The following is a 12719-nucleotide window of genomic DNA, read 5'->3' on the forward strand; positions in this document are numbered from 1 at the left end:
ATACTTATTTAAGTATTAATAAATTATAGCAAAGAAAAAATCCGGGACATCGCCCGGGCCTAAACACTAGTTTCTTATTTGAAATAGATAAGAGTTACCTATATGCAAAAATTGGATAGATTGTTTGATCCATTCAAAATCCATTTATTTCTTACACCCTTAAAAAGTTGGAAGTTGAGCACTATTCATTTGAATAGTGTTCTGAGTCACAAAAGCATGAAAAACACTATTCCTAAGCCTTGGCAAATCTTAGCCCTCGATCTTTCCTTCCATCTCAACCGCACATTCCTTCCTTTCTCTCCTCTTCTTCACGTTTCTTCTTCACGCCTCTCCTGATCTCTCTCTCTCTCTCTCTCTCTCTCTTTTGTTGTCTCTCTATCCTCTTTCTCTGTTTTTTTTGCCATTGCGATGGAGTTATGGAGCGCCATTAAAGGTTATTTCTACTAATTAAAAAATTATAGGTGATTCTCGCTTCTTTTTCAATCTAAGTGTATATCGTGTTTTTCTTTGGATTTTTTTCTTTGTTTTGTCATATTTTCAGTTTGGATTCTTGATTTTCCTTTTCGATTTTTGTATTTTTTTCTTTTAAAAGTCTTTAATCAAATTTTAGGGTTTGTTTTAGGAATTTCAGCTTCTCTCTTCATTCATCATTCAGATTTTAGGGTTTGTTTTAGGAATTTCAGCTTTTCTCTCAAGAACACAATTCAATTTCATCGGCACTTCGCATCAAATTGCCTTTACGGGATAATCGAGCTCTTTCGACGAGATTTGGAACTCGAATTTCGCAAAAATTGAAAGGTATGTTTACGAGTAATTCTTCATACCGCATTAAAATTGAACACATGTCTTTCTATTTATTCACACAAAGATGCCGTCAATGGCTAATTCATTCAATGAACTTTATGGGTTTTCGATTTTGGTGATTCTGCAAATTCTGGTTCATACTTTTGTGAATTTTGGAATTTATGTGGCTTTTGTTGCACAATTCAGTTCGATTCGCACAATTTAGTTCTATTGTGTGAATTGTTAGGTCGTCTTCTATAACAACATGCAACACAGCGTAAGCAAGTCTTAATTTCTTTCCATTTCCTTTTTCTTCATTTTGTGTGTGTTAGATCTCGTGAAATTTGAGTGCTTGTGGAGCAAGTTAGATCTAAAGTTTTGTAGTAGTATTTGCATCTGTTTTAATTTATTGATTATGATTTTCGTTATTTTTTTAAAAACTACAACCTCCTTTTTCTACATCAGTATTTATGTTTTTCTTTGTTCTCAATTTTCGTTGTTTTTTTTCTGGGTTTTAGGAAGGAAATGCGAATTAGAGGAGAGACAAATTTAACCGATCGAGTTTTGCTGAAATGGGGTTTGAAGGTGAAGATCAGCTTCACTCAATTACTACAAGTTCTGTGAAACTCAAGCTTCCTAGAAAGGTCATTTGATTACTTGTTTAATCAGATTTAATTTTATTGAATGTTTTTTTACTGTTTTAAGGCTTACTTTTGGTTTAATTTTTATGGGTTTTATGGGGGAGAGGGGGTTTCAAGTTTGCAGTTGAAGTGGCTGGTAAGCATTTTATTCTGTAAATAAACGTTTTTGTGCCATAATGATCTGAAACCATTGTTCTCTATGCAGTATATCCATCCAGACAACATGTTTGCTGAGGGAAATTTAAACCTTGAGCTGAAAAGAATTCGGGATGAATTCAAAATGCACGAGTCAGATTGTGGTTCAACACGTGCTCAAAGTAAGCAGGCTAACTTCATTATATTCATATTTCAATGTTGTTCCAGGTCTCCTAAGATTTAGTTCTTTGTAATTCTAAAAGTGCCAGAATAGAAATCATTTCCGTTTCTGGTATTATCTGGAAGTTTGCTGTTTGTTTGCTTTATTTTTATTTTTATGATATACTGTATTCCTAGAGTACCTAAGTTGAATCAATACTTTTGGTAGGTTGCAGATTTTTAGACCAAATATATTAACAAAAATATTGTGATGTGTGTCATGTTGAAGAAAGATGGATGGTGGGAAGTTATCTTTCCCGCTATGTGCAGATAATGCTCTTGTGGGTAATTTTATATGATGTCTCTTATGAGGAAGAATGGAATATCATTTGGAATATCCTTCTTCCTCCCTATGTCTTGGTGTGTGGTTAACAGTTTTTTTTTTTTACAAGGTGCTGGCTTATTTGATGTGCATGATTGGGTGTTGACTTATAGTTGTGAATTTGTGATGTGTTGCACTTATGTTTTTAAGTATTTAACACTCATAATTACATTATGGGGACAACAAATACTTTGGCTACTTAGTTATATTCCTCCCTTTCCTTTGGAAGAGTGCTTTTCTGATACTCCCTATAAAATATTGATATATTTCCTTTTGCGGATACTTATGCTCGTTTGTTTGGGTCAAAAACATATTTTAATGGAATATGGATTTCTTTGAAACGATATATACCTAAGGAAAATACAATTGTATGGATTTCTTATTGGAAGCCCAATGTGACAATCAATTTGGTAGATGATTACACCAGGTGTGTAAAGTTCATCTATAGTTATCATAATTAAAGTTTCTTTCTCAAATCTCAATAGATTTCTGTCTTCCTTTTTGCTAAGTGATGTAGTGACCAGTCTACACATTTTGGAGGACTGACTCTGGAAGGCAGTTAAATTCAATGATGATTTCTCATAGATATGCTGATTTCTCATAGATACTCTGGATTGTAAGCCCAAGTATGACTGCACTACTTTGGAATTTTGAGAAAAGTGAGCATTGTCGATGCACCTAATGCTATGTCTTTGATTAAAAGTTTATGTAACTAATGATTTGATTACCTTTCTCTTCATTCCATAATAAGCCATTCTAGAGTGTCTTATAAAGATCTTCACACTTAATTTACATTGTTTTCCCTTCTCCTTAACAATTTCAAACTTTCTTCTCTGTCTACCTACTTTCAACTTTAATTTCGTATAGCCTATAAGACTAAAATCTCTTCTTTCTTTCTCTACTGATTTTTGGGTATATATATCTGATTTTTTTCCTATGTTCATAATTATTTACCTAATATTGAAGGAAGGAAGGAGTATTTAGGGTTTCGTCGGGCCAAGGATGATGATTGTAGACTGTCGAGGAAGCACTTGTCGAATGGTCTTATGGATATTTACAGATCTAAGTCACCTTAGCTTTTTGTTGGCAAGGTAAGAATTGCTTCTTATTCTTTTCTTTTTCTTCAATCCATTGTACTCTATTTTACTCATGTGTCATGTCTTTGTCTTGTGGCTCTGTTTTTGCGTACTCATGTCTATGCACTGAAATCGCTAAGGTTCAAAATACATTGGAGCTTTGATTATTATAGCATATTAGTCATATACTTCTTATCCTTCAGTCATATACTTTTTCCCCAGCCTTGATTATTTCAGGAATATCCGTAATTATACATGATTATGCTGGTTATGAAGAAATCAATAAGGTTAGCAGTTTCAGATGCGGCCATTGATGCCTAAGACACGTTGGTTTCAGAGAGTAGGAAGGTGTTATGATGAGTATCCTAATTGTAAATAAATCAATAAAGGACATTCACTGCTCCACCTAATGAGGGACATGTCCATCCCGGTTTTGAAGCCCACTCATCATCAAAAAAAAAGTTAGCGGTACAGAAAAAATGTATTTTAAATTCGGAATAATTAAGTCTCTACCTCAGTATACCCTTTCGATCTTAGGGTTTTAGTTTGCCTTCCATATAAACCATTTGTATATATACTGCCCCTCCCAAATAAGGTGTGCCTCTGAGTGTGGGTTGCTGAAGCTGGTAGGTTTTTTTGCTTCACCCCCTTTTGTTGTTGATTTCAAAATAGTTGATGGTTCAGTTAGTTTGTTAATACCTTCAATCATAGAGACAATTTGAGCTTGACATGAATTAATCTCTAAAGAAACTTACAAAGACTACTACAAACAAACATTTATAAAAAAAACTAACTTGACACATATGGACTGCCATTCAAAAGGGAAGATTACAACAAAAAATGCTATAGAATGTAGCTTGCTCTAGATTTTCAGCTTCACTTTGTTCAGCAAATTCTTGGAAATGCTTGCTGTTTTGTCTTTCAATTCCAAGCTTGAATCATGCTTTGCCTTGAAAATGGTAGATATGCCCTCTAATTCAGTGTTCAGTGATACAGTAACCATGGCCTTGCATTCCATGCAGAGTAGCATCTTACAAACAGTACCATTGGTTATGTTTGGTATGGTGCACACGTCGCGTGAAACCTGGTTCTTAAAAACAAGCCTTCTGCCTGTAAATCCATGCTTATAGCCTGTGAGACTTTGTTTAAGGAGGCTAATACTAATGATGGATTAAAGTCTAAATGAAAATGACATTCTCTAACATGTTATTTATGTTGTGGTAGATCTAGACTTAACTTAAATTTGTTTGGCATGCCTTGTAACCTTTGTAGTTCATGCTTAGGAGCCTCGATAATTGTGTTTGTTCGCTTTTTTGCTGAATTGAATGGAATATTAGGTTGCACTTTTCCCCCTTGGTTGTTAACTATGTACATCTATTTGATACTTGTAAATTCTATGGTTTGCAAAACTGACTATCTCTTGCCTTTCCTGTAGGAATATCCTTGACTCTCATCAACCAGATTTAATCAGTTTACAAGGCAACACCTGGTAAGCTTTTCCTTGGCTCTCCTTCTGTAGTTACTTAGATGTTTGTTTTAGCCATGCTTGCTCAACCGTGTTTGGTTTGGAAATGTGGTTGCTCTTTGATGTTGTCTTGTGGTTTAATCCTCCTTTTTTATTGCTTATTTTACCGTGTTCCAGTATGCATGATTGCGCTCTCTTAGAGTCACCTGTTCCAACTTTTTTTTACTGCTTATTTTTGCTCTGTTCCAGTATGCATGATTGTGCTCTCTTAGAGTCACCTGCTCTGGCTTTTCACAAAATAAAAATGTAGTGCCTTCTATGTGTTTGGAAAATGCAATGGATATCACTGTTGGACATGTTGTATTGCTTGTGGTCCTTGGATATTAGGAGATAAGTCTTTCGTTTGAGTATGAATCTAAATAGGTTTATTGTTATGTATATATATGCAAAGAGATTTTGCTTGGTGTTAGAAATAATGGTTTATTGTCTACTTACAAAATAGAGGGACAAAGAAGAATTTTTTTTAGATATATTGGTGTTAGAAATATATGCGCAGTTTGAATATTAATTTTCATTTCAGATCAGTCGTTTGTCTAGGAAAAAATGTTTGCTTCGCGATGTTTATGGATAAAAGACTTTAAATATTTCTCCAGAAGGCCATATACCGGACAGAATGGGATTCATTTGTCAGTGGAAGGTCGTCCTGGTGAAAAATCTTCCTTATATGGACATGAGGAGAGGGAAAATTCCAAAGCTGTTGTGTCATAGACTTTTCCCTTCAGCAAGGTAAGAATGTGCATTATGGAGGTTTTGCTTTCTGTTTATCATGGTGTTTTGACTTTGAGTATCCACCGTCATGTAGATGTATGTAGATGTTAGCTGTGATTGTGAATGTATCTTAAAGTTGAGTATGGTTGAGTAGAGATAAATGTGTCAACTACATGGAACTTATTTGCCACATTTTGTTTGCTGGAGTTTATGTGAAGTAGAGTGAAGTACATATTTGAGTATACTTTTCTTCATTTGGGGACTCATTTTTAATTTTTCATTGTTTGGAGATTAACACTGGGGGAAGTTAGATTCCGTTGAGCTAGGTTGATACTTTTTTTTAAAAAATTATTCACTTTCCTACTATAAACGTTTACCTTTAAAAAAGTAAAATTAAGCCGACTAAACAAAGCTAATTGTATAAATTAAAAAAACAGGAGATAGAAAGTACAAATTAGAGTAAGGCTCTTGACTGTTGAGGCGTATTATGGCTATTTTCTTAGAGGAATTCATGAATATCTCTATTCTCTTCAAGAACAAACTCTAATCTTGGCTAACAAAATTAGAGGCCTCGACAAATGAGATTGAGCAGAAGGGTTGCATAAGATTTTAAAGTCTAGGTAAACTCATTACTTTATATTCATTTCTCTACTTATAAACCAAGTGAAACAACTCTCCTAATAAATGGCTAATTATTTTAGAATGACTTGAAATACAAATATGTCCTCTATTTTAGGGATAGACTAAAAGGAGCATTGTTTTGATATAATGTTAATTGTTTGCTATTTGGCTTACTGCTTTTTTTTTTATTTCTTCGGGGGATGGGGGCTGGGGACTGGGTTGAGGTAACTTTTGACCATGTTATGTTGGTCTGTATTAACTATTAATCGCATATGATTTATATTTCACTCGGTTTAGGAATGTATAATATGGTTTAAGCAAAGTCATTTTTATCTTGAACATCGAGGTCCAGATGCATTGTATAGTACTTTTGACAGTAGTATATAGTTCAATATAATCATAGTCACTTAACTAGCTGCAAAATCTTCCCAAAAAATAGCAGATTCTAATCAATAATGCAAAGATTTTTTAGTCAAATTTTATAATCTTACCTATGATACAGACTTAAGGTAATTAGTTAAATAGTAGAGTACTGATTGCGCTAAGAACAATTTATGAAGAGGGAAGCATTTTCCCATGAAACTAGCTTCATTTTTCATGGGCATATTTTGAGTTTACATTGATATTTTAGTGGTCAATACAATGAGCTAATTTTGGAGTTCAATTTGCAGCTAATAATCCTCTTGAATTTTGTATTTTCTTTTATATTTTTGAATTAAGTAGGTATTTTTTTTAAAAAAAATCTAAACTCCCGAAATCTTATTTCTCTACCATCATCGGTCCCCAAATGATGAAGGGTCAAAGGTGAATCTGCATATGATGAAAATTATGAAAGATAAGTCCCTAAAAGTATATTTTACCACATATGATGAAAATTATGAAAAGTATGACGAAGGTCATATCTGTTTATTACTAGATCTGTCTTGGGATTTTTTTCTTAATCTAGAAAATAATGTTGCATTAAGCTGTAGTAACTATTTTATTCAAAAAATCCCCCAAAATTTTGTGATTTTAAGTATCTTTCTTGTTTATCTGCTTGTATCTTCCCGTTGATCTCTTTAAAAACAGAAGGATGTTATATGATGCTATCTAGCTATTGGCATATTCTTTATCTTTCATATAGTACTCTGATATTTTGACATGTTAAACTTGACTATTATTGATCTTTTTATCCTTTTCTCCATCCTTTTCTAAGTATTATTGTTCGACAAATTGAAGGGCTTTAGCTTGCACAACAATCACCCGTATTTGAATCTGCCACTTGCTAAGTACATAGTTAACTAAGCCAGATGTTTTAATTGTTTTTGAAATCTTAGTGACTAGGTGAGCATTGTATAGGGTGTTTCTGGGTAAGGAATCTGAAATGTAGGAGCAAAATATTGGAGTCTAATGTTGAAAAAGTGATTGTCATATTCTTGTATTTCCATAATAATATAATTAATGACATTCCTGATTCCTTCAAAGCACAGGTCAACATGTGCTTGTGATACACTTGTCTTTGGGGGTTGCCACAACAATGATTTTGGGGTCTTGTGGAGATAACAACAAACTTTAAGAATTTCAGGCCTTTTTTTCCTTTTACTGACCTGATCGGTGTAATTATATTTTAAGCTTCTTATGAACATTATGACTCTCAGCTATTATGAGATATCCCATGGAAATCCTACTAGATGTAGGATGACACTTGATAAGCCATAGATATACTTGGTAGTTTTTGAGTGCCAATAACTGAGCATTTGTCACATGGCAGGTATTCAATTTGGTTGGATAGCAAGTTGCGATCCAACGTGATCCTCTGTTGTTATTGGAGCACTTCTTATGGAGAAAGTCATTGTGTCTGGGAGGAGATGGATCGGAATAAGAAGCTTAACAAATACAACCATACCGTTTTTCTTCAAGGCAATGCATCGCAGTGAGAGACCATGTCATTTTTCTTTCTTATTTAGCTAGCTTATTCTGACAGCTTTACGCTATCTTACATCTGCTAAATGATCTTGTAGTTCAATTGTATGCTAGAACCGGTGATCAGAATAGTTGACTGCCACAAACGTTTACAGTATATGAATTTGATGCCAATGTGAAGGGTGCCATTGTGCTTAAGGGTAGGGAATGGTCATTGTTGTCAGATATTCTACTTTTCAACTGTTTGCCCTCATGAGATATACGAATCTCACTTTTTATATAGCCTTATACTGGCTTTTAGCAAGATTATCATTCCACAAATAGGTAGGAGGGAAAGACTATAAAAATCTGTATGGAAATACGAAAATTTCAAGGAGATGAAAATTGAAGACGAGCATTACTTGGTAATTGGGTGCTCAGTTTGGCATAACAATCAATAGATATATCTTAGTGAAGTATTAGACATCTTTTTAGTATGCTTAAAAACTACAACTTGTGGTTCTTAAAATTTTCATTGTATTGTAGTGGCGCATCTTTTCATTTATTATGTCCTTTGTTTTGGGTTAATCTTAATGTAAAAGGGATTTCACAATATGGTCTCATTTCCTGTCATTTTAAAAAAAGTAATTAATTCTTTATCGTCAATCTTATTCTCAGGTTCAATTAAAGGTAGTTAAGATGCTTTGCTGAAGACCGAAAGAATTGAATCATGTATGACACATAAATATCAAAATTTTATCATCTTAGTGTATAAGTTAATATTGGAGCTGAAATCCATGTAGTTTATCATCGTCTTTTTTTCTTGATGAGATAATAGGTGTCTTGTTATTCTACTCCTAAATTTTGATTAACACGACGTAGTCTAATAAGATTGAAATCTAATTCCATGTATATGAAAAATTCGTTTATTTCCTTGCTCTTTCAAAAAATGAGCTAAATGTCCATATCATTACGTTATCAAACTTTAAGAGTGATTTGTTGTAGTTGTATAATTAAAATAATATATATGATCCTCTTAAAATGTAAGAGATAAAAGTCTGAATCATTATATGACCCATGTAATTTCTCAATTGAGATAACTATTTGTTAATGTTTTCCCTAAATAGCTCAAGGTTTTACGAATTAGGGGCCTATCAAATGAACACGCACTACTTGCATGTTCATAGCAAATACTTCTTGTAAAGCTACATAAATTCGTCTAGCCTAATGTTATATGATTATCGGTTCATATTATTTTATTATAACATGTTACTTTTAACAATAAATCAACACCTACACATTGCAAGAAGAAATAGATTACACAAAGGTATTTTATAGATCTATTTACCAATAAATTACCCATTATATTCATCTTGTAAATGTCTTTTGTTACTCGCACTTGTATGGCAAGTTCATATATTTTGCATGATAAAAATTCACATGGAAATGATGTGTTGTTAGATAGAATTTAGATCTGACCCTTTTTATAGAACTTATTTCAACAAAATTTGAAAGGTAGTCAATTTAAAATTAAGCATGGAACGTTATTATATTTTTCAATTATCTAGATTCTTGCTAAACATGAACGTCTTGTGATGAGAGTGATATTTCCGTTCCTTAGTTCTCTTGACGACATAACGCTATTTGATATGAGTTTTGATGGACATGCTGCATCTTAGGTGTGGTGTAAGTCGTACTATATAAATACTTTCTCTTTCATTATAGTCTAATTAAATAGGTTCGTTAAAATCTTACTACATACTCAACTTATGAGTGATATATTTTTTTTCCCTTGATGTCAGAAATAGGGTCATGCAATGGAAGCTTATATATCTATTTTGTGATTAGGTTGAAGCTCCATTTCAAAAGCTCTTCAGAGACATGTTGAAATAATTAAAACTAAGCAATAAGTTCCAGTTTAGATAACTCTATAATTTAAAATCTTATTATATACTCAACTTATGAGTGATATTTTTATTTTTTTCCCCTCGATGTTAGAAATAGGGTCATGCAATGAAAGCTTATATATCCATTTGTGAGTAGGTTGAAGCTCCATTTCAAAAATACTTCAAAGACATGTGAAATAATTACAACTAAGCAATAAGTTACAGTTTAGAGAACTCTCTATAATTGTTACATTTAATCTTTGAATTGCACTTCAAACAACCACCAATAAATTGTGGATTTACACCTTGCTTTTGTGTTTTACCCCATGCACTCAAAACAGCAAGTGCAAGTACCAATTGATTTGGAATAATTACTTTACAATCATCTTGCTAATTGAAACCAACGTAATTCGAACATCACAAGTACGCTATTTTGGGGTGTCGCGTGCTAGCGAGCGGTTAAAACATCATGCTCACATCCTTGTTTCTATGTACAACTACCCACTCTTAGCATCAAATTCGAGAAACAGGGTGCTGAAAATGGAGCATACTCTATATCTTGCAGGAATAAATTGTAGCTTCGCTTTTAAAACACTCCAAAGATACGCGCAAAAGCTCCAAGTTATCAATAAGTTTTTAATCAAAGTTGTTAATTTAACTATTAGAATTGCACTTGAAATAAACTTATTTATGTATTTTCTTTTGCAAATGAAAGTTATTAGAAAATAAACCGTGTTTACACATCGTTATTCATTGATTTGCCTAATGCACTTAATACACCTTCTATATGTACCGCCTATTAAAATTACACGCTAAACAAACTACTTAATGATAACAAACTACAAATTACACGTTATTCATTGATTCAAATGTTGTTTCCCCCTTTCCACTTATAACTTGCAAAATTAGATTGAGTTTTACAAGTTCTTTCAATCTTGTAATAGGTTCATTTGTCTGTGCTTATTGTTATGTGAAGAAATAAACTACTTAGATTCTTGTATAATTCTGAACGTGAGATTATTTTTCACTAATTTATTATAAAATGGTTTTTTCAAAAGTATGTACAATGTATCTGTTTTAGCGTAGTGGCATCACATACAAAATTTGTGATATTGAAACCTCTATATTTATAAATGGTCTCAAGATAATATACTTGAAGTAAAAAAAGTGTTGCTTATGTTACAATATAGTAAAAAAAAAACTCATACCAAAAGTTTAAACACATTAAGAGACTTTTTTTCCATTGCAAATATTCTAAATTTTTTAAAGTAAATATGTATTCGGAATCTAATAGGAGAAAATAATAATAATGTATATTATATAATAGGATCGGACCATAAGATTGAACTAATTAATTAAGATCATTAACATGTTAGCTTCTGTAATTGAGTAGGATGGAAGATCTTACAAAATCCCTGATCCAATTGATAACGAGTCGGGCCAAATAATTCGATCGGAGTAGTTGCTGAATCATACCACATAGTTCCGGCAACTTAGCTTATGAGTACAAAAAAGGAAAATGGGGAGGAGGGAAATATAGAAGGTGAGGTAAAGAGAAAACAAAATGATGAGCGTTCAAATAAGAGGGTACTTTTAAATGTGAAGAGGTTATGTAGGAGGGGAATTAGGCTTGCTACATACTCTCTTGCATCGTTTTCTAATTATATGGTCACGCTGAAATCTTACAATTTACTTATGAATGAAAAAAGGCAAAGGGGAGGAGGGAGCTTGAAGGGCAGGGGAGGAGAAAGCGAGAGGATGGAAGGGACCAAGTTGGAGCAGACTTTTTAATGTGAAGATGGTAGCCATATAGGAGAGAATTAGTCTTACTACATATATCCTCTTTCATCTTAAGCTCTATTCTTTTGGACTGATTAATAAAAATTTAGTTCAGGAAATTTTAGTTGTTCAGAAAAATTGAGTTAGTTTCCTCTTAGAATTTAAATTCAGTTCAATACAATCAATTCATTCCAATTACAATTCAGTTCAGTACAATTCAATTCAGTTCAATACAATTCAATTCACTTAAGATAAATTAAGTTCAATCCAGCTCAATTCATTCCAAAAGAACATAGCCTTAGTATAATTATATGGACTCAATGATATAAAAGGCGGAGGAGGGAGCTAGAAGGGGAGTGGATGACAAAGAGGAAGATGGAAGGAAAAGGGAGTGGTTGAGATAAAAGGCGCAGAGGTTGCATAATGAGGGTGAAAAAATAAGAATAGAAAGAGAGAAAGAAATAGTCAAGTTTGGAGAGGAGTTGTTTGACCCTGTATCTTAATAGCTAAAATATAATTTATTACTAAAATACAACAATTAATAAAATTGGAAAAACAACTCAAAGAAAACAGTATTTGCATGCAAGGTTGTCAAAATCGCGATTCTACTTTAAATCAGAAGGGCCTGTCAGAATCGGATCGTAAAATCGCAAGATTCTACGAATTTTGCGGGAATAAGATTCTATGATAAAATATGTAAACTGTTTACCTATTTTTTCAATGAACAATACTAAAAATTCAATTTTATGCGTAATGGTATCAATATGAGACGTAAATGAAAATGTTCCATAGTACCCACAAAAGAATCCATAGTACCCCTTCCTCTTTGAAACTGAAAATGTTCTTCTTCCTCTTCTCGTCATTAAGTTTGTTTTTTTTTTTTCTATTAGACTTCTCCACATTAGCCTTTAAATTAGAGCTTGACATGTTTCTACAAATGATTCAATAGAAGGAAGTTAATTGATTAATTCAGTACTAAATTATTCAAAAATTACCGAAAAAAAATGGAAAACTAAATTATCAATTAAAAATATAAAACAACTATTGATGAGATCGAAAGAAAGAGATAATACGCAGCAAAAATTCGAAAATAATTACCTGGAGTGGACGAGTGGTAGCTGAATCTGAAGAGTGAAGATCTGA

At 32.8% G+C, this 12719-nt stretch overlaps 1 long non-coding RNA gene across 9 annotated transcripts; it reads left to right on the forward strand.

Moving 5' to 3' along the window:
• Positions 1–357: 357 nt before the first annotated feature.
• On the forward strand, positions 358–8843 carry LOC125497061 (uncharacterized). Of its 9 annotated transcripts, XR_008969143.1 has the most exons (10): positions 433–461; positions 675–798; positions 1302–1427; positions 1630–1741; positions 3067–3191; positions 4612–4665; positions 5295–5427; positions 7781–7942; positions 8031–8132; positions 8590–8843. It is a non-coding gene; the product is annotated as an uncharacterized LOC125497061 (long non-coding RNA). The 9 variants fall into 9 exon arrangements; XR_008969142.1 differs by lacking the exon at positions 8031–8132 and having other exon boundaries at positions 358–433; positions 7781–7954; XR_008969146.1 differs by lacking the exon at positions 8031–8132 and having other exon boundaries at positions 409–433; positions 684–798; positions 7781–7954.
• Positions 8844–12719: the final 3876 nt, after the last annotated feature.

This window comes from Beta vulgaris, chromosome 4 (genome assembly GCF_026745355.1).
Source record: "Beta vulgaris subsp. vulgaris cultivar EL10 chromosome 4, EL10.2, whole genome shotgun sequence".
Lineage (NCBI taxonomy): Eukaryota > Viridiplantae > Streptophyta > Magnoliopsida > Caryophyllales > Amaranthaceae > Beta > Beta vulgaris.